Source organism: Macaca fascicularis, chromosome 3 (assembly GCF_037993035.2).
Source record: "Macaca fascicularis isolate 582-1 chromosome 3, T2T-MFA8v1.1".
NCBI classification, from domain to species: domain Eukaryota; kingdom Metazoa; phylum Chordata; class Mammalia; order Primates; family Cercopithecidae; genus Macaca; species Macaca fascicularis.
Window position 1 is genome coordinate 79,976,060 of NC_088377.1, and position 16,275 is coordinate 79,992,334.

Genomic DNA, 16,275 nt, shown 5'->3' on the forward strand with positions numbered 1-16,275 from the left:
TTTTTGCATTTATTCAAAAAAACTGAAGGTACTAAAGGTAGAGCAATGAACAACACAAATATCCTTGGTCTCATGGAGGTTACATTTAAGTTCTAATGTTTTCTCTTGTGAACAGTGCAATTTGAAATGACAAATTGAAACACTTAGTTGTTGAATTTAGACAGTTTGTATATGTATAGTTTAAATTTTTATCCTTGGTTTGCCTTCTGTTTTTATGTTAAAAGATTGTTGTTGCAATTTTTAGTTTTTCCCTTTGTAATATGTGATTGTCTTTCATTAGAATTCGTTTTTTGTTTTGTTTTGGTTATTTTGAGACAGAGTCTCGCTGTGTTGCCTAGGCTGGAGTGCAGTGGTGTGATCTTGGCTCACTGCAACCTCTGTCTCCTGGGTTCCAGTGATTCTTGTGCCTCAGTCTCCCTTGTAGCTGAGACCACAGGTGTGCACCACCACGCCCAGCTAATTTTTGTATTTTTAATAGAAATGGGGTTTCACCATGTTGCCGAGGCTGCTCTCAAACTCCTGGCCTCAAACAATCCACCCACCTCAGCCTCCCGAAGTGCTGGGATTACAGGCATGAGCCACCATGCCTGGCCTTTATTATTAGAATTTGAATGTTAAACTTCTTGTCTTCAGTTCTTAGTTATATCTTTTAACATCCTAAAACATTTCACAATATTCATTACTGTCTTTATCTCTTTCTATTTATATAAACAGCACTATAACCTTGGGTTCTTTGGTATTGATGTCAAGGAATTCTCTAGTTTTTCTTTCCTGCAGATCACTCCCACCTTCTTGGGTCTTAAAATTACTATAGCTATTTAGATTTGTCAGCATTTGCCCTCTAGCTGTTAATGTTTTATTTAGCTCTGTAATTTGGTCTTAATATTTATTACCAGTTTTTTTCAGTTACAGCTTCTGCCAGCCCTGACTTTAAGCCCCCTTGACCACCAACCACAGGGCCACTTCTTTCTATGGAGTTTAGAAATTGTGACAAGGAGAGAAAGTCTAGTTGGTTTAGCTCATCTTGGATTAGCAGAGCCCATGTCTCTGGTTAGCTCAAGAAATGGCCCTTCCTGAATTAAGGTCTACTCTGTTAAATAAGAATCTTAACCTGAAAGGAATAGTCAGGATATTTTAAAGCTGGAAAGAAAATTTGAGCTGGGAATCAACTGTTGTTTCTATAGTATACCACAGAGAAGAATTTGTCTCAACACTTTGCGATTTTGAGTGTTTCTGAAGCAGCTGGGTAGGAAGCTTACTGAAACTAGGATTTCTTACTCTCGCCATATGTGATTGTCTTCATTGATTGTAATAATCTTGGATTAAATTCTTTTGAGTGTGGCACTGCCCTGTCTTTAGCCATTGCTTCAGAAACATGAATGCTAGCCTGATATTTAATGTCTTTAAAAATTACATTTCCTTAGTAGAAATACACATTTTAACAAACTTGTCACTTGGTTATGGTATTAATGCTTAACAATTTTGATATGAATATGGTAATTCTAATTTATAATTTCAGGCCTTCTTAAATCTTTTTATTATACATCTAATAATATATGATCCTTTTGATATGTATTCATTCTGTGGTAAATTTCTAATTTTTCTGAAATTTTAACTCATTTTCTCAATTTTAAAACATTTCTTAGGTCTGCCTTTCATATTGACAAGCTGATCTTGATGGAATCATAGTCTAAAGATCGTGGACTGTGGAGCCAAATAGACCTGTTGAATTCTGGCTCTGTTATTTACTGGTGACTGTTGGTTACTTAATTATTCAATCTCAATTCTAAAGTGCGAATAGTTTATATCTGTCTTGTTGGAGAGTGAGGATTAAATAGTAAAAGACAGATTTAAAAGGCCTGGTTCATGTTTTATGATTGTGCATCTTCTTTGAATCTGCCTTGATTTTGCTCTTGTTGCTGTGAAGGATCTTTTCAACTATTTTGTGTGGTTGTCCTAGCTCATTCTGCTTAGTGTTTGTGGTATTTGCATCATATTATTAGAGATCATAGATCATATGCCATCTATCTTTAGTTTTGTGGAAAAATTCTAATTCTAAAGAAATATCTCTTAGTTATGTTTCTCCTTTTCTACACTTTAGAATTTTTTTAAAGGTCTGTCCCAGATTATTATTTTTCTCTGCTCATGCTTGTATGTTATTTATTGGTCTCCATTGTTATTTCCCAGTGGTTTTTTTTTTTTTTTTTTTTTAAGGGACACTTTACAGTCCACCTTTAGGGATCTGAGTAAAAGAAAGGATTCTATCAAGGTCCATGGCAAAAGGACAGGTTGGATAAAGATAGCATCTTTTAACTTCCTTCTTATATTCCTAGTTCTTGACTTCAGTTCGGGAGTTGGTGGTGAGGGAGCACATTTTAAACAGTTTAAGCAGGTGGGACCATCTTGAAGGTTTGGCCCAGCAGCCTGGGTGAATGGAGGGAGTCTTGGGAGAATAGATAAGATGCAGTCACCACTTTTAACTCTTGCCCTTAAAAAATACTTTTACAACACAGTTTATAATGGAAAGAGCATTAAAATGGACGTTAGAAAACTGCCAGTGATTCTAACCTTAGACAATTTGTACGAACTCCCTAAGATCTGTTTTTTTTAGTGATAAAAGGAAATTGTACTGGACAATCCTTAATGACACATGCAGATTTCTGTTATCACTTACCAAAAATTTATGAATTTGAGAATTGCTTCTAGGGTATCAGGTGCTGGGTACTGGGAGGCACAAAACAAAGTATAGTCAGGTAAGGGCTAACTTTATTACTAATTTGGCTCATTATAAAAGCAATGGGAAAACATCAAGACAGGGCTTTATTAAGGAGTTAAGTCAGCATAATGGACCACTTAATATATAATAAACCACTTAAGAAAAGGGAAAAAGGAAGTCCACATAAGGTGGCATTTTATAAAGGCAACATGCTGTGGTTAAGGACACTTGGGCCATTGGTGTTTTGTGACAGCTGGGCTCAGGCATCTCAACAAGCAGTGGTGTGCCTGCTGACCAGCAGGGCCTGCCATGGCCAGTGAAGCCCAGCTATTAGAGCTCTCTCAATCCATTTCTGCTCAGAAATGTAGAGATGGCAGGGAAAACGTAGCTAAGTCCCAGGTTCCTCGGATATGGCCAGGGCAAGCACTCCCATACTACAACAACCTGTGCAGTCAGTGAGTCCAGAGCAGAGGCCTTGTCTCCTCCTTTGCTCACCTTCAACCACTGTCCTTGACTGTCAGGCCCCGGTTCTCATCCCCAGGTGTGATGAAGCCATGCGGTCCCAGAGAGGGAGCCATCCACTTGGTAGTCCCATGCTTTAGTGTCAGAGTTGCACCTTACCTTTGTATCCAAGAAATGCATGCAGCTCAACTTTCCCTTAAAAGGCTTCTAGGAAAAAGCTACCCCAGCATTTTTTTTCCCCTAGAAGAATATATTAGCTTAATAAGAAAAGGTATAGTATCAAACTTTTCATTTAAAATAGTGGCCTAAGCCACAAATTTACCTTTCCTGCCCATATGTGCAAAATTTTCATTGAAATGAAAAAATACACACTAAGAATAAATCCAGTGTGATGTTGGAAAAAAGAAGGTTACCATTTTCAAATATGACAGGTGTTTCTGGAGGTCACAAGGCAAATGGTATTGGGTTGTTGGAATCGCTGAGCTAAATAATGGCTGTGAAAACGCCAGCTGAGATTGGTTATTTCAGAAGTGCCTGGGCTGTACCCCTAGCTTAAGCAGCAAAATAGGCTGTGGGCCAGTGGTCTGGTATCTGATAGGATTGCCAAGACAAGCCTTGCAGAGCTCATGCCCCACTGTTCTTATGGAGCCACTGGGAAGTGGAGTTCCCTAAATCAGGGGGAGTCATTTACAGTCGCCTGGCTTTTGTGGGCCCTGCAGCCTGAGAAGTGAGTCAGGGTGGCAGGTACTTGGTTGCCACGTTAGACAGAAGCACAAGTATTTGATGAAGCAGTGGAACTTCTTGATGTAACTAACTCCTGTCTCAGTAACTTTTTACCTACCTCCACATTTTTTTAAGGGTCGACCCCCATTTCCTACAGTTTCTCTATATCCTTGCCACTGACACATGCAAGCTTACGCCAAGACATAAAGGAGGTCTTGCTGATGCCACAGTTAACACATCTCTATCCACAGCTGGGCAATATGAAAGACAATTGCTAAGGAAGCTTTCCCCTGTCAGGATACTGATCACTTTAAAGTATAACTTAACATTACCTCCCCTTGTAAAAATCTTCCAATAGATTCCCATCTAAATGAAAATAAAATCCAAATTCCTTCCTAGAGCCAAATATTATTTTTCTTCACTCTCCTTACTTTGCTTCATCCCACTGGATCTTAAGGTGCAACAAACATGTTTCTCATATAGGAAGTGTGGTAGGCAGAATTCTGAAGATGTTCGTTCCTCCAAGAGACCCATCCTCTGCCTATTCAGTCAAATCTAGGCACTGCTGGGAAGGGACTTTGCAGAGGTAATGCGGTTACAGACCTTCAGATAGGGAGGTTATCTTGAATTATTTGTGTGGGGCCAATCTAATTTCGTAAGTCCTTAAAAGCAGAGAATGTTCTCGGACTGGTTAGAGAAGAGGAGGGCTGAAGAGGCAGAAGAAAGATGTGGCAGAGAGGACGTCCAAGATTCCAAGCATGAAAAGGATTTTCTCTGAAGTTGCAGCTCCGTGAAGCAGGAGCCTATGTGCAAGGGCTGGAGAGAAGTCTCTAGGAGCTGACAGGAGTCTCCAGACAATAGCCAACAAAAACCAGAGGTGTCAGTCCTACAACTGCATAGAAGGGAATTCTGCCAGCAACCTAAATGAGCCAGGAAGCCTCACCCAGTTGAGAATGCAGACCGGCTGACACCTTGATTTCAGTCTTTACAGGACTCAGAGCAGAGAAACTGGTAGAGACTCCCAGACTTCTGATGTACAGAACTGTGGGGTCATAGTGGTGTGGTTCTAAGCTCTAAGTTTATGATAGTTTGTTGTAGCAGCAATGTGAGGTAGGGAACATTACACTGTCTGTTCTTTGAGTGTGGAAAGCTCTTACAGCTGCTTCTTCAAGTTAGTAAAATATAATTTCTCCAGCAAGGCCTTCTTTGACCACTGTGAGATAGCCTCCACTAACTTGCAACACATGCATGCCATCACTATCATATTATCCTACATTTTTTATTGGTAAGTGTTACTAACTGAAAATACTTATGCTTACTGTCTTTGTCTCTAATCCTATATCACACCCATTAGAAAGTTCTTTACAGCTAGGGACTGTGTACTTCACAACCATGCAAGATTCATGAGACTTTTGAAAAACCCAACATCATGAGAGGCACCCAGAGAAGCAGCAGAGTGATTCCCATCAAAGAAAACCATTGGTTCAGGAGACTAGAGCTTTAGAAAGTCTTGATCCCAGAAGACATGATAGCCACCAAATTAAAATAGGCAGCTATTGTATTAGTATATTGTTGCATAACAATATCACCACAAACTTAGTGACTTTAAACGACACACATTAATGACCTTGTAGTTTCTGTGGGTCAGGCTTAGCTGGGTCCTCTGCTTCAGGGGCCCACAGGGCTGCAATGAAGGTGTTGGTCAGGGCCGTGGTCTCATCTGAGGCTTGTTGGGGAAGGATCCACTTCTCAGCTCAAGTGGTGGTTGGGCAACATTCAGTTCCTTACAGATGGCTGGACAGAGGGCCTCAGTTCTTGCCATCTGTTGGCTGAAGGTTGCCCTCAGTTGCTTGCCATGTAGGCATTCCAACATGGCTGCTTGCTTCCTCAAGGCTGGCAGGGGAGAGAGCCTTTCCAGCAGCATAGATGTTATTATCTTCTGTAATGGAACCACACAGGCAACACTTTGTCACCTTTGCTGTATTCTGTAGGGTGGGAGCAAGACACAGGTCCTTCCCACTCTTAGGGAAGGGTATTACAAATGACAACTACCAGGAAGTAGGGATCATGGAGCCTGCTTCAGAATCTATCACACCTATGAAATAAAGGCCCAGGAAACAGAAGAATTCTAATGGTTAAAATAAAAATCTTAGTGGAAGAACTGAATTTTTTAAAATGGAAAGGGCTGCAACAAGATAGTTAAAAGGAAGAATAAGCTGTGGAATTATTTTACAATCTTCAGCAGACAGAGCTAGAGTGAGGAGTTAAGTAGTATGTCAGATTCCAGGAAATTAATATCCATATAATGGGGAATCTATAGAAGTAAAAAAGAGAGAGGTAGATGATAATTACATTATTAAGAGCAGAGCAGATAATTCTTCTGAGTGAAATACATAGTTCATATCAAAAACACCTACTGAGTGTGTGGTGTTATGATATATATATATATAGGTTTTTCATCCAGGATTCTTTGGCTTATAACTCCCACAGCCCTTATATATTCTTATTATAATGGATGTGTTAGGCCTCAGGTAGACCTCTGGTGTTCTGCCCTCCTTCCACTCTGATGTTCTCCCACCTTTCTGATTGTGGGTCTTAAGACTCTCATAATACCTCAAGAGGACAGGGTTCAGAGAGCTTCCCAATAGCTGAACATGTGGAGGTTCCTGGAGAGTGGTGTGCCCAGGGAGGGCGTGGAAGCTCCAAGCCCCTTCCCCCATACTTCCCCCTAGCGTTTCTTCATCTGTATTTTTTCCAGTATAGAGCAATAAACTGGTGAACCAAGTGTTTTCCTGAGTTGTGTGAGCTGAAAGAAGGGGTCATGGGAACCTTAACTTGAAGCTGGTTGATCAGAAGTTCTGAAGGCCCAGACTTGGCGGCTGGTGTGGAGGGGCAGTCTTGGGGACTGACCCCCTCAGCCTGTGGGACCTGACACCATTTCTAGGTAAATAGTGTTGGAATTGAATTAGAGGACATGCGGCTGGTGTCTACTGATGGGTGTATGGGAAAAAAACCCACATTTGATCACAGAAGTCTTCTGTGTTGACAATTGTTATGTGGGAGTAGAGGAAAATGCAGTTAGAGGAAGCTTTCTCTAAACAGTGTTAAGCAAGAATTGGGGATGGACTGAGACATACCTTGGTAAAGTCTCTGGGGAAAGAGAGCAAGAGGGTACAACCAAATGGGCAATCTGTAAAAGACTAAGAATCAGAGTGTCAACTAAAGTGCCAAATAACATTAAATGCTGGAAAGTAATGGGACTGAGCACAGTGGCTCACACCTGTAATCCCAACATTTTGGGAGGCCGAGGCAAGAGGATCACTAAAGGCCAGGAGTTTGAGACCAGCCTGGGCAACATAGTGAGACCCCCATCTCTCCAAAAAAAAAAAAAAATTAACTGAGTATGGTGGCATATGCCTGTAATCCCAGTGACTCAGGAAGCTGAGGTAAGAGAATCACTTGAGCCTAGGAGTTCAAGGCTGCAGTGAGTCATGATTGCACCACTGCATTCCAGCTTGGGTGACAGAGTGAGACCCTGTCTCTAAAAAGAAAATAATAATAAAACAGTGCTCACAAAGTTCTGGGGGCAAATAATTTTGAGATTAGAATTGTAGATCTAAGATGTCAAATAGGTGACTACAGTAAATTCTTGTTTAGATACAGTGGATCCCCAAATTGTCATATATTCTTTCTGGGGAAGAGGAAAAGGCCCCTGAAGGATGCCTTAGGCAAATGAAAAATGAATCAGGATGGCCGGGCGCGGTGGCTCAAGCCTGTAATCCCAGCACTTTGGGAGGCCGAGACGGGTGGATCACGAGGTCAGGAGATCGAGACCATCCTGGCTAACACGGTGAAACCCCGTCTCTACTAAAAAATACAAAAATCTAGCCGGGCGAGGTGGCAGGCGCCTGTAGTCCCAGCTACTCGGGAGGCTGAGGCAGGAGAATGGCGTGAACCCGGGAGGCGGAACTTGCAGTGAGCTGAGATCCGGCCACTGCACTCCAGCCTGGGCGACAGAGCGAGACTCCGCCTCAAAAAAAAAAAAAAAAAAAAGAAAAGAAAAATGAATCAGGATAAGGAGTCAGCAAAAGGAAAGCTATAGTACATGCCAAGCCACCATAAGCAAAGGAACCAGCAAACCTTGTGACTAAATAATTTTTGACAATGTAGTTGTACAGTTTAATACAACTGTTAAAATGATTTTCTGAAATAAAAACATAACATTACAAAAATCCAAAACTAAAATTCCAGAAGATTTCAACAAACGGGGATAAAAGATAAGAAGAATAAAGCAGCTGCTCATATTTTATTGTGTTACATTTTGTTTGAGGGAGTTTGGCATATATTCAGGTAAGTCTTGATGTTGAGAGAAAGTATGTAGGTTCAGACTTAGGACTGGGGCATTGAGACTGATAGGGCCCGTGGAAGGCACAAGGTGTTTGAAGTGAAGCCTTGTGGGGCGGGTTGGGGTGGGTCAGGCTCTGGCCACATAACAGCAAGGGCAGAAGGCAGTCATAAGACCATGGGGTGAGGACATTGCAGGGAACCCTACTCAAGCTATATGCTTTATCCACTAATATTTTTAAAATTTATTTTTTTTATTTTTAAAGTATTTTTATATGGTATAATTCATCAATTTGCGTGTCATTCTTGCTCAGAGGCCATGCTAATCTCTGTATCATTCCAATTTTAGTATATGTACTGCCAAAGTGAGCACATCCACTAATCTTTTAGAACAGTGAAAAAACAAACAGTAAGATCACTTTTTTTCCTAAAAGGATGACATTGTCAGGAGGCTCGGATGTTACTCTTCATAGAGGACAACAATAACGATTTAGAAGTCAGGATTTTAGAGTAATATATCTATGGAGCGCAGGAGTAGTTTAGTGTAATTTATCAGCTACAAGGGTTCTGAGTATTTAGAAAACAGGAATAATATGGTGCAAAAACAAAGTAAATCCAGACTCAGAAATTCAGCCACTGCTCCCATTACTGAGCCCTGTCATGAAGTTGGAACATATGATAATAACTAAATAAAAAAAAGGCAGCTATCATTTTGCCATGAAAGTGACTTCAGTAGACATTTGTCTCCTTAAAGAGAGGATACTCTCTCCTGTTTTCAGCAAACTACTGCTGAAATCCTTTGGACTGAATTAAACTAGACAGACCTGGCACTGTCACAGGTATTGTCAAGACAATTACTGGAACTCCAAGAAAATGATAATTAACACATTACCTCTGAATAATGAGAACCACATATGAAATTTTAAACCTTCTGGTAGCCACATTAAAATAGTAAAAGGAACCAGGTGAAATTAATATCCTATTTCAACATGTAATCAATATAAGAATTGTTTATGAGATACTTTATATAGAAATTATTCTTCTTCGTATTGAGTCTTTGAAATCCGGTATATATTTTGCATTTAAAGCACATCTCAGTTCCACCTCATCATAGTTCAAGTGCTCAGTCACATAAGACCAGAGGCCACCACGTTGGACAGGGCAGATCTAGACCAGTATAGCGTCTGTGACCATGTCTGTAATTAAGGCTGTTTCCCTTTCAACTCTGTGCTGTACATCTGCAGGCAGCCTTTTGAACTGAAAATAATTTAATTTTTATACCTTTAAGGTAAAAGTTGAGAATCTGGTGCTTCACAGGAACAGACTGGCTTCTGCTCTTTAAGAGCCTCACGTCCTGTTACCCCAACATTGCCACAGATTTGGATACTGATCTTTAAAAACGCTCAGCCTTCATTGTTAGGCATTTTGCTGCAGTCCAGGCTCATTCTGTTATCTAAACTCATGTGATGCAAACTATACCATAATATTATTTTCAGAGGAAAAGTTTAAAAAGTAATTTATTAATAGTTACAAATAATTTAGAAGTACTACATATTGAAGAGCAAAAGAACATAAGGCTATCTAAAAATCGAAAATTTGGAATAGCGCTATTATTGATACATGTCTTTATTGAAAAATGTCCCTAAAGTTGTTGATACTGAAATTTGAAACTCACAAAATAATGTGTTTCTAACATTGCCTTTTAATTTACTGTTTATGTTATACCTGTTTAATACTTGAGGTAGATAGATTACTTTGTATTAATAAATGATTATCAGCTGTTTTACATGCTCACTTTCATTTAAATAAAAAATTAGTATTCAATCAGTATTGCTAAAACATCTAATTAAACATGTAACATGTGAATATGCATATATTTAAATTTGTGTGTATCTCACAAATTAAGATCAAAAAACATATATATGTGTATTTGTTTATGTCTAAAATGTAAGTGTAACTGTTAGTAAAATAGAAATAGGACATAGATCAGAAATGGGATATGAAACTTCCAAATCATAAGAGAAAAAATAAAAACAAAGGAAACCCAATTTAGTGAAATCGAGAGAAAAATGTTTAAAGATGAAGAGAAACTAATAAAACCTTAATAAAGAGAAAATTTTAAATAAGATGTCAGGAAAAAGAGCAAACATTTCAGGATTCACAACAAATGCAAAAACTTCCTTGATTAATAAGCAAAGCCGCCTAGATTAGGTAAAAAGGTAAAGTTTAATTACATTATCTTTATAAAACAAAATAGAAATATTGAAAATAAAGGAATAGAAATATAAACAGAAATATAAAGGAATAGAAATATAAACAGGAAAAATAAAGGAATAGAAATATAAACAGGAAAGGAATAGAAATATTAATAGCCCTGATCAGAAACAGGGCTATTAATACCAGAAAAAGGAGGAATCAAGGTAAAAAGCAATAAACTGGATAAAGAAAAAGATTTTATACTGTTAAGAAGTTTTTGCCTTTACATCCATCATAAACATTTACACATTGAGCTAAAAGCATCCAAACATAAATTTAAAGAAGATACCAGTCACAAACATTTACACATTGAGCTAAAAGTATAAAAATGTAAATTTAAAATTTAAAAATTATTAAAATACTAGCATAACATTTGGAAATAGTGACATTACCCAGTGTTGGCAAATATTTGGAGAGTAGGATCCTGGCATCCACTGTTGTGGAGTGTGGATAAACTTAGCCTTTTTGGAAAGGAATCTGGTAATATCTGCCAAAAGTGATTCCACTTCTAGGAATCTATACTACATAAATAAGTTCACTGAGACACTTTAATATGTAAAAACTAGATGGCTTAAATATCCATCAATGGAAGATAGCTGAATCTGTTCTATGGTCTGTGCAGTGGGTTTTAAAAATCAAGTCAATGTATGTGCACTGGTAGGGAAAGAACTCCAAGTTCTATAATTCAATGAAAAAAGCAAGCTGCGCATAGTTCATGTACTTACATATGTAAGTAAAGGAATGCGAAAAAGATTCAGAAGGGCATACGATGACAGTTAAGAGTATTTACCTCTCTGGAGGTAGGTGGTGTGGGAGGGAGGAAGTTTTCCATATTTGATTTCACTCACACACACACACTATGGTGGTTTTGTTTACAATGACAATCTACTCTTTTATAATCTAAAAAACTCAATGAAATATTATTTTTAAACTATTGAACATAGCTTTCTTAAATAATTAAACTATTTTTTTTCAACCGGCACCATTAGGTTTGTTTGGAGAGGCAAGTGGTAAGAATTGAAGATCCCTATTATGAATTCCTCTCAGAAAACATCATGTATTGCATTTAGGAAATGGGGCTGAAAAGACAATGACCAAACAGAAAATGAATCTTTAAAAAACAAGTTGAAAGTCTCCATGTTTTACACACATACAAGATTGTATTTGGAAGTAAACCCCTCAGAATCAGAATCCTTAGCAAATAATCATTCATCCAACTCCAAATTGAGCAAACCTATTGAAATTGCTTTAAAAAGTAGTTGTGAGGCAAATACAGATTTCATCTGCATGTTAAGAAACCAAACGTTCAGAAACCCATTTTACAAAGGAATCTTTGAGCAAGAAATGTATATGCATAACATTACATCTGTGACCACAGAAGTGGATAAATTCTTATTTTATCGGAGTTTGGGATGCAGAGAATGTTGAGCTGTCACATCTGGAAGAAATAGCGTGACTATATACATGCTTCTGACCTGGTGGAACAATGCAACTCCCAAGTGCATGATAAGCATCTGGAGGCATAATTTCACAAAATACAGAAAATTGCTGTAAAACCAGGGCATGATTGCAATTTAAGGGAAATGGTGCAGATAAATCTATTTTAATGGATAAGCTTAGTAGATGCAAAATAAATATGTCAGCACTTCATTATTTATTCCTTTCAACTAGTCTAAATTAGAGTGGAAAATGCACATAATATCCACTTTAGAATTGTACACATAGAAATGAAAAAAATATTTTTCCTAAGCCATTTTAGTACTTTGGAAAAACTTAATCCTAGTCGAGCCTTAATTTCAAAGCCTCTCTCTGAGTCTCTTTTTCAATTCCACTGCATTTATTGACCACCTTTTTGTGTCAGACATTGCCTAAGCGGTCAAGTTGCTCGCCACTGAATGGAGTTCACAAATTCCTTTTTGCTCAAGTGAGTCTCATTTGACATGGTAGAGTTGGTTATTTCATTCAACATAAAATAAGTTCGGGAGACTGAACAGAGAGATCCCCACCTGGGATCACTGCCGGACAACAGAGCAGTGATGTCAGTGATGATGAGCCCAGTCTGAGTACCCTGCCAAGGCTGTGATACCTTCTAACCTGGCAAGTTTTGGTTTATTGGCAGTGGTACTGAGGCAGGTTTGTCTTTCTTGCAGCCTGTGCAATAAACTTTATTACTTAGGATCTCTTAAAATTATACCCAAATTTAGGAATCAAGTCATAGATATCTAGTTTCAGAAATGAGGAATCCAATGTAGTATTTCCTTTATTTAATTAAATTGCTAATTTATGTAAACATAGTAGGTACTATATAATGTTCTAGAGAAAATATGACATTTTTTTTTTAAAAGCAAGGACAAATCTTCCCTGGTAACATGATAAATGATGTTATCAGCTTAAGATTAGTTACTAACTTTAAACGGGAGAAAATAAATGAACAAAGATAACTTTGCATAAGAAACAAAAACACATTTTCTGAGGTAACCATAAAATTTTGTACAGGCCCAGGGTCAAAAAATAAAACACCCCAAACTGGCTCTAAGAAGTACTAGACCTTAATCTCTGTGTTCCTTGTCTCTTCTTCGTGTTCCCTGTGTTTTAATTAATTAATTAATTAATTAATTTTTATTTTTTTGAGACAAAGTCTTGCTCTGTCGCTCAGGCTGGAGTGCAATGGCGTGATCTTGGCTCACTGCAACCTTCACCTCCCAGGTTCAAGTGATTCTCCTGCCTCAGCCTCCCAAGCAGCTGGGACTACAGATGCCCACCACCATGCCCAGCTAATTTTTGTATTTTTAGTAGAGACAGGGTTTTGCCAAGTTGGCCAGACTTGTCTCGAACTCCTGACCTCAGGTGATTCACCTGCCTCGACCTCCCAAAGTGCTGGGATTACAGCCTGTGTTATATTTTTCATAAAGATAATGTTCTCTACTTTTTACTATAAAGTCAATAAAATACTTCATTGAATAAATAATAAAGCAAATAATAAATAACAAGTAAATAATAACAATATTAATTAAATAAATAATAAAGTACTTTATTGGCTTTTTAAAATAAACAACTACACATGGAGACTACAGTGAAAAGTTTCCTTATGGATCTCTGCAGTATGCTTCCACCACAGATTCTTCTAAAGATTACAGCAATCTTAATTTAAAACAGATTTAATGCATATAATAAAAGTTTAAGTATTGTAATACATACTCATTGAAGAAAATCTGAAAAGTACACAATACAAAATGGAGAAGAAACCAGACACAATTCCACAACTCAGAATGTTCTGGTGTCTTTCTTTCCAGATCATCCTTTCTGTGTACACACACAAACACACAGAAAAATGTATTTTAATAAAGCTAGAATTACACTGTAGATACAATCATCATTAAAACATCTCTGTGTACTATATGCAGAACTCTACATTCCTAACAACTATTCAGGGGTGCATAGTTTTCCATTGAGTGGGTGTACCATGCTTACTCAACTGGTCCCTGGATCTTCCACTGTTTCAGAGGACAAGATCTTTAGGTGTTGAGAAAATTCTTTTAAGAACAGCAGAGAACCACATAGGCTTAGGAGAAATAAGGAGTTGATAGCCTTAACAAGACCTCCAGAAGTTTATTTTTGTCAGCACCTCAGTTCCTGGGTGTTTTCTAGGGATCAGCAGCACCCTCATCACTGGAGACCCAGCCCAGGCCCACTGCCTCAAGGATCTGCATGTTAACAAGATCCCCCTGGTAATTCCAGTGCATGTTACAGTGTGAGAAGCTCTGGCTTCATACAACAGAGGAAAGGGTGTAACTGGAAAACTCTCAGCAGTATTTCAAAATAGTACAAACAGCAGCCTATGGGTATGATTCTTGAAATCATTTCAAGTCATAATATTGTTCACAAATATATCAGGCTAAATTTAAGAAATGGGATTTGGGGTTTGGAACAACTCAGAGGAAAGTTAGGTTGAAATAGAAGGGCTAACCATCTTGGAAGTAGATTTTCTATCAGTCAAACCTTCAAATCTGTGTTTTGTGATTTCTTTCTTTCCATTTAGAAAGCCTTCTCCTAGCCATGGGTGAGATATCCTGTATATCTCTTGTATTTATGTTCCCACCTTTTTGTCTAGGTGTTTTTTTGTGTTTAATATCATGAGGCACTAATTGATTTTTTTCTAGTAGCTTACTGATTTTAAAGAATCGTGAATTGCATAGTTATGCTTTTTCCTGTTTGTTTTTTTATCTACTTGTTCTTTCGAATCAGCTCTCAAAGTGTGGTTCACAGATCTCTGTATTCCTTAAGCCCCTTTCAAGGGGTATACAAAGTTAAAACCCAGATATTACTTGCTTTCCCCTGTGTTCATATGTGCAGTGATGGTGAAAAAGCAGTGGTGGGTAACACTGCTGGTGCCTGAATTACCACTGTGACTCCACACTATGCTGGTAGCCATTGTATTTCTCATTGCAACACATTCCCAGTTTTTAAAAAATCCCCTTTTTACTTAAGAATATCCTTGATGAAGCAGTAGAATTTATTAGTGTTTTTTTTTTTTTTTGTTTTGTTTTTTTATAATCTCAATCCATGAGTAAACATCTGGTATTTTGTGAGACAAAATGGGAAGTAGACATATAGCAAATCTATATAGCATATCACAGTCCCATTTTCCTGAGGAAAAGCACTTGAACAATTATTTGAATTACAAGCTAAACTAGCCACTTTCTTGATGGAACACCATTTTTACTGAAAAGAATGACAGACACAGTATGTTTATTTACACTTGAGTTTTTGGCAAAGATTTTCTTGGAAGTGAATGGAGTGAGCCTGTCACTTCAAGCAGAACAACTAAATATTTCTCCACAATATAAAATTTAAGTTTCCAAAGAAGAACTGGAATTTTAGGAAGCTTTTCATTGTGAGCAGCTCCCCAATACTTCAGGACGTTTCTGATGAGATCAGTGGTGAACAGATTTTGATGTGGCCTCCACAATCCCTGTTTCCTGGGGCTCACACCTTTTGACAGTGCCTCTCTTGAATGGGGTTTATACTTGTGACTTTCTTCTAGACTACAGCATGCAGCAAAGGTCATAGGCTGTCACTTCTGTGATTGTGTTGTCTAAGACTTGATCTTGCTAGAACATTCACTCTCACTCGCCTGCTGGCCTTGAAGAAGCAAGCTGCTGTGTTGTGAATTGCTTGCTGTGAGAGCCACAAGGTGGGACAGCCTCTAGGAGCTGAGGGCCACATCCGGGCAGCAGGGAGCAAAACCCCAAAATTTTCAGTCATATAATCACAAACAAATGAATTCTGCCAGCCACCTGAGTAAGTTTGGAAATGGAGCCTTTCCTAACTGATCTTCCAGAAGATAATGCAGCCCGAATGGCACCTTGAATGCATCTTGGTAAGACTCTGAAACAGAATCCAGCGAGGCTATGTCTAGACTCCAAACCCATAGACACTGTGTGATTTTAAGCTGCTAAGTTGGTGGTAATTTGTTATGTAACACTAGATAACTAACACAGATTTTGGTATCTAGAAGTAGTTGGGGGCTGTCACAAATCCCTACAAATGGGACAGTGGCTTTGGAAGCAGGCCATGGTGGGGGGCTGGAAGAATTTTGAGGAGTGTAATAGACAATGCCTGAAGAATCTTGGACAGACTGTTATTAGCTATGCGGACCCTGGCACTGTCATTGAGATCTCTAAAGAAAAGGAGAAGCATGTTATTAGACACTGGAAGAGGCGGAATCTTATTATATAGTGGCAAAAAGCTCAATGAAACTGTCTCCTGAAATT

The 16,275-nt window shown here is 38.4% G+C and overlaps 1 non-coding gene across 1 annotated transcript; it reads right to left on the reverse strand.

The window, feature by feature from the left end:
- Positions 1-8,514: 8,514 nt before the first annotated feature.
- LOC123572582 (U6 spliceosomal RNA) lies at positions 8,515-8,618 on the reverse strand. Its single transcript, XR_006697150.2, has one exon. It is a non-coding gene; the product is annotated as a U6 spliceosomal RNA (small nuclear RNA).
- Between the last annotated feature and the right edge of the window lie 7,657 nt (positions 8,619-16,275).